The 19466-nt window shown below is 43.2% G+C and overlaps 1 long non-coding RNA gene across 2 annotated transcripts in view; it reads left to right on the top strand.

Annotated features, from left to right (window-relative positions):
• Positions 1 to 19466, top strand: part of LOC109550774 (uncharacterized) — a 55811-nt gene that overhangs the window by 24453 nt on the left and 11892 nt on the right. For both annotated transcript variants that reach the window (XR_012333866.1, XR_012333867.1), the window contains 2 exons: positions 6080 to 6220; positions 16950 to 17156. This is a non-coding gene — a long non-coding RNA (uncharacterized lncRNA). The remainder of the gene's footprint in view (positions 1 to 6079; positions 6221 to 16949; positions 17157 to 19466) is intronic.

Below are 19466 nucleotides of genomic sequence, written 5' to 3' on the forward strand. Positions count from 1 at the left end.
TGCCTCTCTTGCAAGCATTCTCCTTCTCATCTCCCTCACCTAAAACCCCACCATCAGCCCTTATGGAGGGTGTCTTTTGAGCAGCCTACCAACCCTTCCCTGGGTCTTCTCTGCCCTGACCTCACCTTACAGAAACCAGTTATCAGCATCTAAAATCCAAGGTGCAAAGAATCCTGTGAGGTCTGAATGGCCATGGTGGGAGAGCAGCTATGAGAGGCTCTTCCTGCCTATATCACTAACTTAAGGAGCATCTGCTGTATACCATGCAGACCACCAGACCCATTCCCTACAATGCTTCAGTCTTCCCAACAGCACGTTGGGTAATACCATCTCTGTTTCACGGGAGAAGCAGTTGATGTTAAGAGAGGTTAAGTCATTGCCCTAAATCACACAGCTTAAGGGTCATGGGGTCAGGATAGGAAAGCAGGTCCTTGTGGGCTGTGTCCAGAGGCGTGTGCCCACAACCATTGCTTCCAATGCTTCCTCTTCCCTCATCCCCTGTTTTGGCCTTGGGCAGAAGCCACCATGTTCAGACAGTGCACAATGAATTGACCAGGACAACAAGAAGGGCAGGCAGTTCATCTCAACCACTTATAAGGTGGGTATTATTATCCCCATTTCACATGTGCATGAGCTGAGGCAAAGAAAGATTAGGTAAGCCCTGACTGTGCCTTCCTGTTTCCTAACGGGGCACTCCCTCTGGATTACGGGTTTTACTTCTCTCTAAAATGTTCTCAGTCGTTGAGGAGGAACCACAGGGACCACGCAGAAATGCTTTGATCTGGTTACGTAGGAGCAAAGTTAATTCATTACATACGCATGCCTTAGCACAAGAAGACCGGTTTCTCTCAGGAAAGAGGCTGTTTACCTTTTGTTACATACAGGGACATAGAAAGACTAGCACAATGTGTGCTGTAACAAACCCCTGAATACAAACCACTCATCTTTAGCAATTAGCAACGATTTGTGAATTTTGTTTCATCTATTGCTTGAGACATCCTGAAATTTCACTCATAAATTCTTCAGTATACATCTCTCACTGGAAAGGACCTTTTACATCGCTAATAAATCACTGTGCCATGATTGCACCTAGCGAAAGTCATAGTAAATTAGTAGCATCTAAAAAAAAAACTAATATTAATAAGATTTTCAATAAATTAATAACATGCAATACTCAAACCCTATTCAAATGTCCTTGATTATCTCAAAAATGACTTTTTGTAGGTTTTTTTTATATGGCTTGCTAAGCCACAAATACAGGCAAATGATCTGGTTATGACAAACATAATCTCCCTCCCTCCCTCCCTCCCTCCCTCCCTTCCTTCCTTTCTTCCTTCCTTCCTAAGTATCTGTTGACTGCCTATTATGCCAGACCCTGCTCCAGGCCCTGGTGAAAGGGCTTTTTTTTTTTTTTTTTTTTTTGCGGTACGCGGGCCTCTCACTGTTGTGGCCTCTTCCGTTGCGGAGCACAAGCTTCGGACGCGCAGGCTCAGCGGCCATGGCTCACGGGCGCAGCCGCTCCGCGGCATGTGGGATCTTCCCGGACCGGGGCACGAACCTGTGTCCCCTGCATCGGCAGGTGGACTCTCAACCACTGCGCCACCAGGGAAGCCCCTGAAAGGGCTTTTAAAGGCCACAGATTCTGTCCTCAAGGACTAATATGCTACCTGCTCCCTTCCCTGCCCCCCACCTGTACTCCCACGCACAGTCCTCATTTTTTTTTTTTCCCCTAAGAACTTTCTTTAGGAATTAATTGAGCCCAAATCAGAAACTCCAGTTACCGCATTGTTAAATCTCAGGGTCTTTAGAAAATTTCTAATACAATGTTTCTCAAACTGGTTTCTCCAACTATGAGCTTGGGTTACAAATATTGTGAATATGTTCACTATTAAGAATACAGCTGTGTTGGGACTTCCCTGGCAGTCCAGTGGTTAAGGCTCTATGCTTCCACTGCAGGGGGCACAGGTTCAATATCTGGTCGCAGACCTGAGATCCCACATGCCACACAGCTTGGCCAGCTATATATACAGCTGTACAGAATAAAGCTAAGAGTGTTAGGCTGGAAAACATACAGGTTTAGCTCTATAACTGAATAAAATAATTCTGCCAAAATAACATCACAAATGCAGGGTGATTAGGTGCAATATTTCTTAAAATGAGGTGTGTGGATCCCAGGATGAGGGATGCAATCTATGGACATACTTGGGGTAGATCATGGTTTCTCCAGTTTGAGAAACCAACATAGGGTAGTGGATCCAGAGTCTTCTGAGGATTTCTGTAAAAATATATGTGCCAGGGCTCCATCTCAAACCTGCCAAATTAGAATTTCTATGAGTGAGGCCAAGGAATCTGAACTATAACATGCTCTTCAAGTGTTTCTGATGACTGACTAGTTTGAGAAACCATTGATCAAGGAGTTCCTTTACTTTTCTCCACTAATGCATGTTTAAGTCGGTCCTACAATTTCCTAACAAATACTCAACCCCCACCCCCACCCCCCCAGCTTACTTTCCTCTGATTCTGCCCATTCTGTTGTAGACACTATTGTTGTTGTTTGGGGTTTTGGGGTTCTTTTTTGGTATTTTATTTTATTTTTTGGCCACACCACGCGGCTTGCAGGATCTCAGTTCCCTGACCAGGGATTGAACCTGGATCACGGCAGTGAAAGCCCAGAATCCTAACCGCTAGGCCACCAGGGGACTCCTGACACTCTTGTTGTTGATGTCTTTCTTATACTGAGCTGAGACTCCCTTTCCCTCAAGTTTGACCTAAGGATCCAGTGATCCAGAGAGCACATTTAAATCAGAACCTGTAAAATTATTATTAAACAATAATCTTTGTATTATAACCTCTTAAGACACCCTGGCCTCTAAAAGCCTGGTAATTCTTGGAGAACATTTTTTGATAAAAAATATCTCAGGTTCAGTACATTATGTTACTACATTCAGATTGATTCTTACAGGCTTTCTTTAATTACAGTGATTCATAGACTAGCGTCTGACTAGACTACTAGGAAGTATCCATGACTATCTTTTGAAAATTTGGGGGAAAAGTGTGAAATATATGTGTATAAGGATTGTGTTTGAGGAATGGAATTTGTTAAGCAAGGTAGATTTTATATTTTTCCATGATGCATCCTTTGATTTTATTTTCAAGTTACTGAAAATTTTCCAATATTGTTTTCCTCCCTCTCTTCCTTTCTTCCTTCTGTCCTGCTTTCCTGCTGCTGTAGGCTGTGTTTAGTCTTCCTACTATGGGACAGGCAGAGGCTGAGTGCATTTGGATTCTGTTACAGCAATCTAGGAATGATGAGACAAAGGAGAGTGACCATGGGGATGAGCAGAAGAGATGGAAATGGCAGGGAAGGGACATGCCAGCACCAGACTGCCAAGTGCCTGTTAGGGCAAGGGAGGTGGAGGAGGGAAAATTACTGTGGGATTTGGAGGGAATAGGGGAGCGACCGGCAGAACTGGTAAGGTCTGAAGGAGTGAATTCTGAGGAGAATAAGGTAATACTTTTGAATATGTTGGTTTGAAGAACTGGTGGAAAATGTTGATTAGGCTTTTGTACTGTAGTTCTGAACTTAGGATCATGCTTAGGCCAGAGGGAAAGGCTTTAAGCCAAAGTTATAAACCTCCAAGACTGAAATTTAAGGCATCAGTGAGAAGGTTGCAAGAGTATGTCAGGGGAAGGTAATCTTTCTCCGAATTTCTAGAATAGCAGAGAGGGCCCATGTCTAGTGATGCATATTTAGTAATACTTTTTTTTGTTTTGTTTTGTTTTTGTTTTTATTGAAGTATAGTTGATTTACAGTGCTGTGTTAGTTTCAGGTGTACAGCTGATTCAGATATATATATATATTCCGTTTCAGATTCTTTTCCCTTACAGGTTATTACAAAATACTGAGTATAGTTCCCTGTGCTGTACAGTAGGTCCTTGTTGTTTATTTTATAAATAGTAGTGTGTATATGTTAATCACAAACTCCTAATTTATGCTTTCCCTCCGCTCCCCACCACAATATTTTGTTTTCCTGATTTTCTGCTACATTTTCTGTTTTTGTTTGTTTGTTTGTTTGTTGTTTTTGTGTGGGCATCTCACCGTCGTGGGCTCTCCCGCTGCGGAGCACAGGCTCCGGATGCGCAGGCCCAGCGGCCATGGCTCACGGGCCCAGCCGCTCCGCGGCATGTGGGATCTTCCCGGACCGGGGCACGAACCCACATCCCCTGCATCAGCAGGCGGACTCTCAACCACTGCGCCACCAGGGAAGCCCTCTGCTACATTTTCTACATAAATTTACCTCAGAGTTTTACAATAAATTTTATTTTTCCTCAGGATTTATAAATATTTACTTCCTTTGGGTGATCTATTTTTTTACTCGAGCTGTTCTCTGGCTAAACTATGTAAGTTGTTCAGTCTGTCTGGCAGCAAGTTCTTTGTCCTTGTAAGTATTTTTTTTTAATGGTAAAATACACATGATATGACGTTTACCACCTTAACCATTTTTAGATATACAGTTCAGTGTCATTAAGTTTACTGACTTTGGGACTTCCCTGGTGGCGCAGTGGTTAAGAATCCGCCTGCCAATGCAGGGGAGATGGGTTCAATCCCTGGTCTGGGAAGGTCCCACCTGCCGTGGAGCAACTAAGCCCGTGCACCACAACTACTGAGCCTGTGCTCTGGAGCCTGCGAGCCACAACTACTGAGCCCGTGTGCCACAACTACTGAAGCCTGCGTGCCTAGAGCCCATGCTCTGCAACAAGAGAAGCCTACTACAATGAGAAGCCCACGCACCACAACAAAGAGTAGCCCCCACTTGCCGCAACTAGAGAAAGCCCACACACAGCAAGGAAGACCCAACTCCGCCAAAAATAGGTAAATAAATTTATTTTAAAAAAAGTTTACTGACTTTGTTGTGCTACCATTACTACCATCCATCCTTAGAACACTTTTCATCATGCAAAACTGAAACCTGTACCTATTAAACACTAACTCCCCATTCTCCCCTCCCCTCCAGGTCCTGGCACCCACCATTTAACTTTCTGTATTTCACTTTCTGTGAATTAGACCCCTCTAGGAACCTCATGTAAGTGGAATCACACAGTGTTTGTCCTTTTGTGATGGGTTTATTTCACTCAGCATAATGTCCTCAAGGTTCATCCATGTTGTAGCAGGTGTCAGAATTTCCTCTATTTTTTTTCTTAATTTTTATGTATTTAGTTACTTATTTTGGGCTGTGTTGGGTCTTCGTTGCTGTGCGCGGGCTTCCTCTAGTTGCAGTGAGCGGGGGCTGCTCTTCATTGCGGTGTGAGGGCTTCTCATTGCGGTGACTTCTCTTGTTGCGGAGCACGGGCTCTAGGCTTCAGCAGTTGTAGTACACGGGCTCTAGAGTGCAGGCTCAGTACTTGTGGCGAACGGGCTTAGTTGCTCTGCGGCATGTGGCATCTTCCTGGACCAGGGCTCGAACCCGTGTCCCCTGCATTGGCAGGCGGATTCTTAACCGCCACCAGGGAAGCCCCAGAATTTCCTTCCTTTTTAAGGCTGAATAATATTTCATTGTATGTATATACCACATTTTCTTTTTCCATTCATCCATCGATGGACACTTGGATTACTTTCATCTTTTGGCTATTGCAAATACTACTTCTGTGACCATGAATGTATAAATATCTCTTTGAGATGCTGGTTCATTTATTTTGGGTATATACTGGATCATACGGTAATTCTATGTTTAATTTTTTGAGGAACTGCCATACTATTTTCCACAGTGGCTGCACCATTTTACATTCTCACCACCAGTGCACAAGAATTCCAATTTCTCCACATGCTCACCAGCACTTGTTATTTTCTGTTGTTGTTGTCGTTTTAATAGTAGCCATCCTAATAGGTGTGAGGTGATACCTCATTGTGGTTTTGTGTGCATTTCACTAATCATTAGTGATGTTGAGCATCTTTTCATATACCTGTTGGCCACTTGTATGTCTTTTTTGGATAAATACCTATTCAAGTCCTTTCTTCATTTTTAAATCAGGTTGTTTTTTGTTGTTGAGTTGTCCATATAATTCTTTTCTTTTTTTTCAGCTGCACTGCATGGCATGTGGAACTTCCCCAACCAGGGCCACCAGGGATTGAACCTGTGCCCCCTGCAGTGGAAGCGCAGAGTTTTAACCACTGGACAACCAGGGAAGTCCTGTCCATGTAATTCTTGATGGTTGTGTTTCAGTAAGTAATTTTTGTCCTTGTCCTCCTTTTCTTCTTACTTTTTTCAGCAAAGTGTGTAGCTTCTTAGAACTCTGGTGTGTAGTTTCAGTGTTCATATAGGAATGAAAACAAACAACTGAAAAAAAAAGAATTAAAGAAAGAAAAAGAAATGTAGTAACTTCTGGAATCTGGTGAATTATATATTTCACAAGCAAGTCTTGTGAAAAGGAATCATTTGACTCATGCAAGCTGAAAAGGACAGAGGTAGAGCAGATTCACTCATTTAAATCTTAACACAGGGTTCCCATAAAGTCACCCCGATCCACTTCTTGCTCTGCTTCTTCTGGGTCTGTTCCATTCTGAGACCGCCTTTCCCAGTGTGCTTTTAAATGGATGCCAACAGCCACCTTCTTCTTTTTCCTCCTCCCTCTCCCGCTCTTCCTCAAGTAAACTTTATTTTGACATAATTACAGATTTATAGAAGCGTTACGAGAATAGCATAAAGGATTTCTGTGTGCCCGTCTGTAAAGGAAAACTCACTTGCTTTGTGTGTCCTTCACTCTTCCACTCACACACTCCACCTCTGACACCAAGTGTGTGGTAGTTTTTTCCACACGTTAAGCAATTCTGCAACACCAGCTGGGTGTCCTATAATTTAACTCAGTTCTGACACTGCCTGGAGATACCGCCGGATCCCACAGGTTAAGGGCTCGGTCCTATAAGACTGCGCCCCCTTCCTCCCCACCCTCGCCTTTTCAGATGCCAGTAGAAACTCCAGGTTGTCACCTGTGCTCCTGACCAACTGGCTATAAATTGGAGGTTCTCACAACCCCTTCCTCAAGTTCAATTACCTTGCTAGAGTGACTCACAGAGCTCAGAGAAATATTTATTTCCATTGACCAGTTTATTATAAAGGATACAAATTTACAGCCAGATGAAGAGGTATATAGGGCAAGGTCTGGAAGGGTCCTGAGGAGAGGAGTTTCTGTCCCTGTGGAACTGGGGTGCACCACCTCCCAGTGTGTGGAAGCTTTCACCAACTAGGAAGCTGATCAAATCTTGTTCAGGAGTTTTTATAGAGCTTAATCTCCATCCCCCGCCATGTTCCCAGAGGTTGGTGAGTATGGCTGAAATTTCCAGCCTTCTAATCACTTTGCCTTTCTGGCGACCAGCTCCATCCAGAGGTTATCTTGGGGCCCACCCTAAGTCACCTCATTAGCATAAACTCGGGTGTACATGAGAGGGGCTCCTTATGAATGATCAGACCCTCCTATCACTCAGGGAATGGCAAGGGTTTTAGGAGCTCAGAGCCAGGAACTATGACAAAGACCAAATGTATTTCTCATTATACCACACCCCTTAACCAGGTTCCCTAGTTAACTTTTTACCCCATTCGTTTTATCATTCTTTTTCTTGTCTCTTACTTTATACATATACTATCTGCGTGTGTACGTGTATAATGTAATTTTTTGGAACCATGGGCAATGAGTTGCAGATGTGATGACTATCTCTCAATACGTCAGTGTGTAGTATCTAAAAACAAAACTATCAACCACAGTATAGTTACGAAAACACAGTGATAAAAAACAAGATATTAAACTTGATATAATAACTCAGATTTCACTAATTGTTCCAATAACACCTTTTATAGGGGGAAAAATATCGCAGGTTTTGAGTTGCCTTCTATTGTCAGTCTCTTTAGATATTGCTGAATTCTCCTCCGTAAGGTTGTAACATTTTGCATTCCACCCCGGAATGCAAGGAGTTGCATTCCCCCCCGGAATGCAAGGAGTAGCTCTATTCTCCCCCGGAGCTATAGGAGTAGCTCTTTTCTTATTCACATCCAATGAGAAAAAATAGGTCCAGGTCACCCACCAATAAACTCAATTTCTTGGAACTGAATCTTTTATGCCCTGATTGGTCTGATTTGATTCACGTGTTCTTCTCTGAACCAATTACTGTTGTCAGGAGACATAGGCTTGCTGATCAGCTTACCCTGGGTCACATACTTCTTTCCAGGAGCCAGAGTGGATTCAGGTTCACCTGAAGCATGTGGGCTCAGAGTGTGGAGTAAGGGGTGGTTCCCCAAAGCAAAATCAGGGAACAATTACTACAGAGTAGAGCTGGGTAAAAACGACAGCAACAACAACTATCCAATACACTCTCCCCTTAACAGATATCCAACCTACACATACGCACCGAAACAACAAATGTCTCCTGAGCCTGGCAAAAGAAAAACAGATATATCAAAACTAGAGCACAGGTAGACTCCAACCTCATTTTTCATTTTCATGCAGTCAATATTTTAATGTCTCTTTTGTTCATAGCACAGAGATATTTTGATCTAGGTACTGCCTCTGTTTAATTTTATTTTGTTTTTCAATTTAATTAATCACAACACCTCTAGGTAGCAGCAGGAAACGGCATATCGTGTGGTCAGGCCACTCAAGAGGGCTGTCCTCTTGCTCTCTGTACACGCCCCGCCTGACCAGGGCCTGCTTCACCTACACCTACTCACATAACTGACCTTCCTCCTTGCCCCGGCTCCAGCTGGTGATTGTTCTTATCGAAGGGGCCGTGAGGGGCGTGCCTCTCTGCTGGTTTCCCTGGTAACCAGTGAGCCCGTCTGATGTCAATTCCCCTATAACTGGGAATCTCCCCTTCCCCAGGGAGTAAAGCCTGCCGCTGAGTCCTGCCCACTGGGTACACAGAGGGGTGTCACTCCAGGACCGTGCTTCAGACGTGTAAGCTCCCCATCCATTAAACCATTGGCGTCTCTGTTGCTGACTTGGGACTCTTTCTTTGGTCTTTTTTTTTTGGACACTATGGCGTGGCTTGCTGGATCTTAGTTCCCCGACCAGGGATTAAACCCGGGCCCCCAGCAGTGGAAGTGTGGGGTTCTAACCACTGAACTACCAGGGAAGTCCCTCTTCCTTCAGTCTTAACGCTGGGCAAGTGCAGGCCTTGCAGGCATGCGGGGTGCAGCCCAATACATATTCATCCTACTTTTGAAAAGTATGTCTTAAAAAAATAAAAGTATGTACTTGAAACCATTTTACAAAGTGTTAACTCAAGCAAAAACTTAAACCCAGGGTTTTTTTGTTCCAAGCCACAGGACTTCTGAAATCGTGATCTTTTTAAAATAACTTAGGTGCTACTTTCCTCTCAGTTTCTCACAAAAAGAAAATCTTAAGAAGTTTCATTGTTAGAATGTTTATTTTTTTGGTTTTTTTTCTTCTTTTTTTTTCTAGAATGTTTATTTTTTCCTGCCTTTTCAAATGACAGAATTTTCATCTTTCATAGAAATCGGAGGGCTCACCGTGTAGGGTGATAGGTTGCTATCCCATGTTTCTTCTCAAGCTCATTTTTCTTCGGATTATAAAGCTTCTGAATGGTCAGTTGCTGTCACAACAGATCTTCAGTCTTGTTTCCGTGCTCTCAGTCCTGTCTCTGGGCAGTTTCTTTTTTTAAATTGATTTATCCATTTAGTTATATTTTTTTGGCTGCATTGGGTCTTTGTTGCTGCATGCAGGCTTTCTCTAGTTGTGGCCAGCCGGGGCTACTCTTTGTTGTGGTGTGTGGGCTTCTCTCATTGCGGTGGCTTCTCTTGTTGTGGAGCACGGGCTGTAGGCGCACAGGCTTCAGTAGTTGTGGCTCATGGGCTCTAGACCTCAGGCTCAGTAGTTGTGGCGCACGGGCTTAGTTGCTCTGTGGCATGTGGGATCTTCCTGAACCAGGGCTCGAACCTGTGTCCCCTGCATTAGCAGGTGGATTCTTAACCACTGCGCCACCAGGGAAGTCCTCGTGGGCAGTTTCTTGAAGCCCAGTAACGTTAGCTCTGTCACATGTGTCTGTACCAGGACAACCTGATTTCTTGTTTTAGATGCAAAGAGTATTTGGAAAAGTATTTTCTGAACCTAATTGTTTAGTGTACTTTCAAGCACACACATTTTATTCCCCTAGTCACTGAACCTCAAAAAGTCCTACTATTCCTTGATATAGGAATGTACTCCTTTTTATTTTCTGTAGTAAACTTTTCACATTCCACTAAGCAGAGACCAGAAATGCCTTTAAAAAAAAAAGAATTGCATTGAAATGTCTCTCTCCATTTTTAATCAACAACTAGACTAATAATAAACAAAGGAAACCCTGCCTGCATCGTCATGTAGGTTTAAAGGAGGAAAATGCAGGAAAGTGTTTTTGGAAAGCATTGAAGGATGCAGGGAAGAGGAAAGAGCCCTCAGAGATGGAGGCAGGACATCCGGGTCCTAATCTAGCTGTGTGACCACAGCCAAGTTGCTTATACTTTCTGGGAGTTAGACTATGATATCCAAGAAAAAACTTTCAGAATTTAATACAAAAGTCATAATTCTCCCCAAAGTGACAGTGACAGTCTTCGTGAGAGAACCACCCTAAGTTTGTAATCTCACAATTCAGATTTTCCAGACAGAAGTCATTTGTATAAATTTCCCTAATGTAATGATAAAACCTGTCCTTTCATGTGGATACTTCTATCTATTTATTTGTTTTTTGTTTGTTTTCCTATACTTCTATTTATTTGAGTGGGGAAGGGAAGAGGGCATATTCCTAGTGAACATGCTGTCTTCATCCAGCACAAGGTAAACATGAGGCAATCTGTTTAAAAGACAAACTACAGGGGCTTCCCTGGTGGCACCGTGGTTAACAATCCGCCTGCCAATGCAGGGGACACGGGTTCGAGCCCTGGTCCGGGAAGATCCCGCATGCCGCGGAGCAACTGAGCCCGTGCGCCACAACTACTGAGCCTGCGCTCTAGAGCCCACGAGCCACAACTACTGAGCCCGTGTGCCTAGAGCCTGTGCTCTGCAACAAGAGAAACCACTACACTGAGAAGCCTGCGCACCACAACAAAGAGTAGCCCCCGCTCGCGGCAACTAGAGAAAAGCCCGCGCAGCAGTGAAAACCCAATGCAGCCAAAAATAAAAACAAAACAAAACAAAACAACCCCAGAAAACGACAGAAGACACCACGCCTTTACAAAAGGAGGAAAAGGCAGATGAGTTATTCCTTTACAAACACTGTTCTGACTTCTAATTGGGAGGGCATGGGAAGATCACTTGAGGCTCTTGAGTGATGCTGGCTACTTCTCCAGAAAATTCCTTACCCTAAAGCAAACAGCAATTATGTCTTGAAACCCATTTTTTTTGCCAACATTCTACATCTGTAAAATTGGATTAAAATGTGGAAGAATTTTGAAATAGAAACAGAATGGGACAAAGTAGTCTCTAAAACCTCTTTAAAAAAACAAGTGGTCAAAATTAATTTCTAGAATTCCAGTCAGCAACTCTGGACGTTCTTATTACAAACTAGAGGAGTTGTTTTGATAAATGGCCTCCATGTCTGAAAGCTTTGCCTCCAGTTCTTCTAATTAAAAAAAAATTCTAAAGTGTATGTTCATTATTTTTAAGGCAAACAGTATCTCCAGTTTCCTCTGTTCCTATCACTTAGTCTAGAGACTACACTTAGTTACACATGACCCCATGTCCCTCCAAATATAAAAGTAAAATAATTTAGCTACCAGGAAATGTCTTAGGAGGAATTCTTATTAGAGAATATTTATTCATTCATTTAAATGTTAATTAAGAGCATTCTGGGCATGTAGTAATGAACCAAAATAAAGACTCTGATCTCATGAAGCTGGATTCTGATGAGGAGAGACCCATAATTTAAAAATACCTAACATCTACAAAAGATAAGGGCTACAAAGAAAAACAAAGCATCTTAAGGATGCAGAACAGGTCGGGAGGCATCTGTTTCATTTAGGTAGGGTGGTCCAGGAAGACCTCTCTGATAAGGTGAGATCTGAGCAGAGACTTAAATAAAGTGAAAGCATGAAACATGAGGTTACCTAGAGCAGGAGTTGGCAAACTTTTTCTGTAAGGGGCCAGACATGGTTTTTGGCTTTGCAGGCCATACAGTTTCTGTTGCAACTATTTCAACTTTGCCCTTGGGGCAAGAAAGCAGCCATAGACCATATAAATGAACGGGTGAGGCTGTTGTCCCACCAATCCCTTATCTATGGGCAGTGAAATTTGCATTTCCTGTACTTTTCATGCGTCACAAAACATTATTTTTCTTTTGATTTTTTCTAACCCTTTTAAAATGTAAAAAACATTCTTAGCTCAGAGGCTGTACAAATATAGAATGTGGGCTATGTTTGTTGACCTCTGATCTCTGATTCTTGAGCTCAAGTACACACATTCCAGGAGAGGGAACAGTTAGACCCTGAGGTGGGAGCAGCAGTATGACTTGCTGATAGAAAGCAAAGGAAATGTGTCAGCTTCTAACTTTTCTTCCTGACCACAACTTGTTCTATTTTGAACTCCCCATAGAAGACAGACACCACATTTCAGAGGAGTGAATGAATCTGGAAAATTTTCTTAGAGGAAGTAGCTTTTGAACTGGTTTGGCTTTGAAAAACAAACAAGGTTCCAACAGATGGGCCTGGACATGGAGAGAGAAAGTGTTCTAGTTAGAGGAGTAACCTAAATAAAGGCCTGAAAGTGTAACGGGGAAGAACCTTTGTATTCTATTACAAGTTAATCACCAAAGGGATGTTGCCTATAAGCTTAAATTACACATAATGACCCATCTCTGGAACCCCTGCCTCCCAGGTAATGAGCATTAAGCTGAAATACCTTTGTTTAGCTACAGGAAACATCCTGACCATGCAAACCTATGAATGATTGCAGGAAGGAAGAAATTAACATATCCCTTCTGGAGGCTGTCTGGGAAGCAGGAAATGTTTGACTTTATTCCCTCCCCTCTGAGTATAAAAGAAGCCTGAATTCTAACTTGGACAAGATGGTTCTTTGGGACACAAGTCCACCATCTTCTCTGTCCGCTGGCTTTCCTAATAAAGTTGCTATTCCTGCCCCAACACCTCGTCTCTCAATTTATTGGCCTATTGTGCCGAGAGAAGTGTGAGCTTGGACTCAGTGAGGAAAGTAGCAAAGTAACCTGTGAGTTATAGGCCCTTGTGATCCTACTCCAAGTACTGTTTGTTTGTGTTGCATATCCTTATATCTTGACATGGAAACCTGTAAGTCAGGGGTCCCCAACCCCCGGGGCCGTGGACTGGTACTGGTCCACAGTAGTACTTCCATGTTAGGAGCCGGGCCGCACAGCAGGAGGTGAGTGGTGAACGAGTAAGTGAAGCTTCATCTGCCTCTGCCCATCACTCCCCATCGCTCGCATTACCTCCTGAACCAGCTGTCGGTGGAAAAATTGTCTTCCAAGAAACCAGTGCCAGAACTGTTGGGGGCCGCTGCTGTAAATGGCGGTTCTCAGATTCCAGCCTGCATCAGAAACCTGGGGGAGCTCGTTAAAACCAAGTGTCAGATCCCACCCCCAGGGGTTCTGATTACGTAGGTCTAGGGCTGAGCCTGAAGATGTGCTTTCCTGGTAAGTTCCCAGGTGGTGCTGACGCTGCTGGTCCTAGGACCCCACTTGGAAAACCACAGCCCTACAGGGGTGTCTGCTACAGAGGAAGGATGGGGTCTAGCAGTCTTCTACTGAGCTGACCTTCAGAAAGGGTAGTACCTGAGAATAGTGCCAAGCCCATGGTAGGTTTTCTTGTGCATGAACTCTCTTCCTCTCCTGCCTTCTTTCCTGCAACTATCCAGAAGGGCTTAAAATTTGTAAACATGCTTCATGTGGTACTTCTGCTTCCAGATTTTAAAAAAAAGTCACAGACACGTTTTGCCATCAGCAACAAACAAAGCAATAACATGGAATGGCACGCAGCCCACAACACACTCAGGGAATCCTAGGGTGTCACTGAAGAGAGACAAAGGAAATTGGAGACCTTTTGGAGCTGACTCTCACAGTGAGTTTGTGTGTCTTTCTCACAAATTAAATTCTCCAGCAGCTAAGAATAGAGTAATGAAACTCCTATTTACACATACTATTGATTCTTTTGTCTTAACCACCTTTTTAGAGTGACATCTAGGTGAAACTGAGTAGCACATACTTCTTTGAAATAATTCACCTGCATCAACTTTCCAATGATTAGCAAAAAATCCGGGAGGAATACAATTGGAACATCAGTATGCTCTGAAAGAAACATGTTTTTAAAAATAGAAAATACTAAAAATAAAAATTCTCCTTTGTACTCCAAAATTAAACAGTGAAAAGTGAGGTAAACACAAACACACACATACACATACATTTGGAAGCAACACTGCAAAAACATTCAAGTTAAAGTTGAACTAAAATCTAATTAAGAATATAGAGCAAAAACTCAAAGCTTGAATGATCAGAATAACTTCTGTCTGCTGACCAGCCCTTCTAAGGGATAAGGCCCTGTCTACAGATTCTGTGGCCTAACTGGCTAAGGCTTGTATCACCTGGCCCTGTGCCCACACCCCCCGCTGTGGTTTACTGGGCACTTGGTCCAAGGATGGCCTATCTCAGGCTCCCCAGCAGCCTATGGCATGGCCAGACTTGGACCCCTGAGCTGAGCCAATCAGATTGCTCGTCCAGGGGTTGGTAATTTGTAAATCAAGGGAGTAAACCGAGGCAGGCTGGGTCAATGGAGGATGAGAACTAAGTAAGGGCTCACTGTGGACCGTGGAGTTGAGGGTCTGAAGGAGCCCGGTTGTAAAGAGAGGAGGACAGATTCACAAGAAAGAAGCAGAGAGTCCATGGGGCTGCTAAGGGAAAAAGGGACAGACTTGTTCTGGACGGTTCTCAAGTCCCAGTGCACATGTATCCTTAGAATCAACCCCCTTTTCCTTGAAATAAGTAACTCATGTGGGTTTCTCTAAAGGGACCTGATGCAAACAGCAACTGTGTTTCTAATTGCTACCATTGTTTTTAGTTAGGAAAGCAAAGTATTTATTTTAAAACAATCCAGCTTATATACTGGGGGAAAAATGGTTTAGAAGCAGGCATGGATCTAGGTTTGGTGAGGCCTGAAGCTTATACAGATTGGGTGGCCAGCTTTAAAAAAAATAGGAATGCCAAATTACCCATAAAAAATAGGTACAGGACCCTAGAAGGGGCCTGTGCGCATGAGGAGACGTAAAGCCAAGCTTCATTAACTTCACGGTCTATTCAACTCTGTTTAGAAGTGAGAACCTGATCCTCAGGGGCAATGTGACTTTAGATACTTCCTTCTCCAGCAATAACCAAGTTTAATTTAAGTAAAAAGTGCCCCACAAAGACATTATACTATCCTCATGCCTTACTTGTGTGTTTTCAAGCTGTAGCTAGTGAACCACTTGTGGGCATGAACAGCATTTGTTATAGGATGAAATAGAAAAGAATAGAGAAGAAAACCGGGTGTATCACATGATAGATGAGTAACTGCCGTCTTGTGAGACTTTTGCTTCAGTTTTACAAATAGATATGCCAATGGGTCTCACACTGTTTGGTCTCAGGGTCTCTTCACACCCTTAAAATATAGAGAGGGGGTCAAAAAGTTGTTTATGTGGGATATTTCTACTGACATTTAATGTATTAGAAATTAAAACTGAGAATTCAAAATTTTATTTTAAAATTAATGATTGATTTGTTTATTTATTTATTTCTGTGTAAATAAATGTTGTGATCACCCCAAGGAGGCAGAGTGAACCCAACCGTTGAGTATCTAGGTGGTGACCACTACCAAGGGTCTTTCTTCTCCTGCTTTGATTCGCTAACTGGTTCTGTTGCCTGCTGGCAGGCATGCATTCTGAGCTGCTGCCTGCTGGCTGGTCAGTGTGCTCTTTGAGCTGTGTTGCTGCCTGCTAGGGAGCTTACACCCTGAGTTGGCTGCTTTATGCTGCATCTGCTGAGTCCGCCCAAGCCTCTGTTACACATGTCATCAACCTCAGTTGAAAGTTTTGATAATTGATGTTTAAGGCCTGGAGAATGTCATTGAGGCCCTCTTTCAAGTAGCCCTGGGTCATTTGTCTCACAACCTTTGCCAGATGCTACCATGCTGGAAGAGGTCACCCCTCTCCAGACCTCATGGCTACTTGGGGAGGCTTGGGGTCGATACAGTGAATAGCAATGGGAGTTTGAATGGTTTACAGACATCATTGCCATCACTATACATGATGGAGCTCTCTGGAGAGCTGCTGCTTTTTATCCCTTTATGGGGTCATCCCTAACTGAGGACAGGACACAGTGTCAGCACAATTAGCTGGACTTCAGGCAGTCATCTTAGCCCTGATCCCTAGCCAACAATCTGCTTCAGCTGCGCATGTTTACAGATGCGTGGGTTGTTCATTGCCAATCGTCATCCATCTGGTCCAGCCAAGTGGCAGCAACAATTCCTTATCCAAGGTTGCATCCTTACGGTTCAAAAACTCTAGGAATCTCTTGCTTCACAGATACCCAAAATATAAACCCAAGGTCACACATATCTCTGCACCTACGAAAGCCACAATACGAGGGCTCACCAAGACCCTTCTTATCTCCTCTGCAGTTCTAAATATTATTGATAGCGACCAATGCACACATTTCACTTTGCAAAATACAGAACACTGGGCTCTTAAGGCATTCAACAGAACTTTCACCTCCCTAACCAGCCTACAGGCTTCATAGAACACCATAATGGTTTGTTTCTTACAAGTTCAAATTCATTTGAATGAAACATGGCCACATTTCAGTCATCAGTCCAATATCAAGGGTGAATTTTAATAAGGAGTCTGACCCCGTTGTTGCTATTTGAGTGTTGACACCTTCCAGCCTCTGTGCCTAACCTGGCCCTCTCGCCCCACAGCTGAAGCCAGTTACAAAGCTCAAGGAGCTGCCTGCCTTTGTGCCAAGGAAAAGTTCAGCCCACGCACGATCTGGTCCGCGTGAGGGAGCCCTCACTCCAGCCCCACCCCTAACCACCAGAAGACTCCAGTCGCCTCTCCCTGCTTTCTTCAGCTGTTTTTGGACCTTCTTTGGAGCCTGCCCTGCTCTTCCCAGGAAGCCTGATTATGTGAGTAATAGCATTCTTCATACCCTCTTAGTGTGTGTGGTGTGTCAGTCTCAAAACCGGAGTCAAATTTTGCTTGTGAGATCCATATACTTCCATGGGATGACCAGAGCAATACCAATAATAAACCCATTTCATGTTAGGTAAAACAATAACACTTTAAAACAATAATAGGGCTTCCCTGGTGGCGCAGTGGTTGAGAGTCCGCCTACCGATGCAGGGGACACAGGTTCGTGCCCCGGTTCGAGGGGATCCCGCGTGCCACAGAGCGGCTGGGCCCGCGGGCCACGGCCACTGAGCCTGCGCGTCTGGAGCCTGTGCTCCGCAACGGGAGAGGCCACAGCAGTGAGAGGCCTGCGCACCGCAAAAAAAAAAAATAATAATTTATTTTTGGCTGCATTGGGTCTTCGTTGCTGCACACGGGCTTTCTCTAGTTGTGGCAAGCAGGGCTACTCTTTGTTGCAGTGCACAGGCTTCTCATTGCGGTGACTTCTCTTGTTGTGGAGCACGGGCTCTAGGCACGTGGGCTTCAGTAGTTGTGGCGCACGGGCTTAGTTGCTCCACGGCATGTGGGATCTTTCCGGACCAGGGCTCGAACCTGTGTCCCCTGCATTGGCAGGCGGATTCTTAACCACTGCGCCACCAGAGAAGTCCCAACACATTTTTAAAAATAAAAAATAATGATCTTCTTCAAAATAGGGAAGCATTTAGTGAGAAGAATGTGGTTTTTTTACATTAAAAATGTTTTATTAAGGCCTCGCCTAATAGAAGACAGTTTGATTCTCACCTTCTTTGCAAGGTGTTGTTCTGGTTAAAGTGTTTGAAGAAAATTCATCCTCACCATTATGTAGTTAGCAAGGGGAAGAAAATTTTGTTTTTAGATGATTATTAGATAATTGTGACTATTGCATGATACTACCCCCAATGCTTGACAAGTTATGGTTTCCTAAGTTGCAATGTGTAATCTAAAACCATATCAATGAACTTTTCCTACTCGGCTACATTAAGATCCATCTTTTGCACTTTTTTTTCTTTTTCATCTTGCACTTTGAATAGATATTTTACCCATGCTTGGTTTTTTAACATCATGGATTGATAATTTGGGAAATATTGATTAACTGAGTTATGCAAGTCTTATAAAAGTTAACACACTTCATTATGTAATATAGAAAAAATTACCTTTGGAATATGACTATAGATCTTATTAGAAAAGTCTTACAATGTTGGGAACCTGTCAAGCTCATGGTGGTAGGCACAAGTTTTCCAAAATTTCACTTGTCACTTGAAGGCTCAAATTTTATCATGGGCAACAAACGCTGTCAGTTGTCTCCACTTTATTCAGTTTCGAGGAAATGCCTACCAAATACTCAGATGTGAATAACTCTAGTTTGGGCAGGTGTTCTTTGACGTATAAATGGTATTTCATGAAAAATGCAACTCGTTCAGTTTGCAAGTCAAGGGCTTTTCGTGGACAACTTCAGGATGCAACAAAAGCGCTTTATGCCTGTTTATGTCGTACACAAGATATTAAGATGTGTATGCAAGGATCAAGATTTGATAAAATTAATGACTTCTTACTGCTTGATCAAGAACATTCTTAAATGATACTGGCTTTTTAAAAAAAAGTACATGGAGATAAAGAATGCAGTAGCTGCTGGTGGTTTGGTGCCACTCCCTTGATTGGTATTGAGGCACCAGCAATTTTAAGAGACTAGGAATCTGGAGTCAAGTGTTCTGTTCTGGCTCCTATGCTACCCAGCATAGAAATTTCCATGTAGCAGAGGCTCAGTAAGTATTTTTTAGGTGATTGATGCACTGTGTGACCTTGGGAAATCACTTAGCTTCCCTGGGTTTCAATTGACTATAAACTGAGGTGAACCTGGTGATCCTTAAGACTGAGAAACAGCGATGATTCCTCATTGTTTCGCTTAAAATAAAAATTCGCCTTTTAGGTCTGCCTGTCACTATCTCATTCCTTCGCTAACTTAGAAAGAGAGCTTTCATTCCTTTCTAGATTCAAGTAAACAGTAGGAGTTTTATTTATTTTTTCCCAACCTTCCTAGAAATAGAAATTCCTTTGTAGGTATACCGTCTCCTACATTTGGAAACATACAAGTGGATACAGATGGTGAAACCCTAAAGGCTGCTCCCCTATAAATGTGCATTTCTGTAAGGGAGCAGAGCACATTGATAATCTGATGGGTTAGTTCACCTGTGGAGAATAGTATCTTCTCATCTTTTAAATTGGTGCTAGATGATTGGCAACATCCATTAAAATCCTTATAAAAGACCCCGGCTTATTTGGAGGTAGGT

This window comes from Tursiops truncatus, chromosome 9, assembly GCF_011762595.2.
Source record: "Tursiops truncatus isolate mTurTru1 chromosome 9, mTurTru1.mat.Y, whole genome shotgun sequence".
NCBI classification, from domain to species: Eukaryota; Metazoa; Chordata; class Mammalia; order Artiodactyla; family Delphinidae; genus Tursiops; species Tursiops truncatus.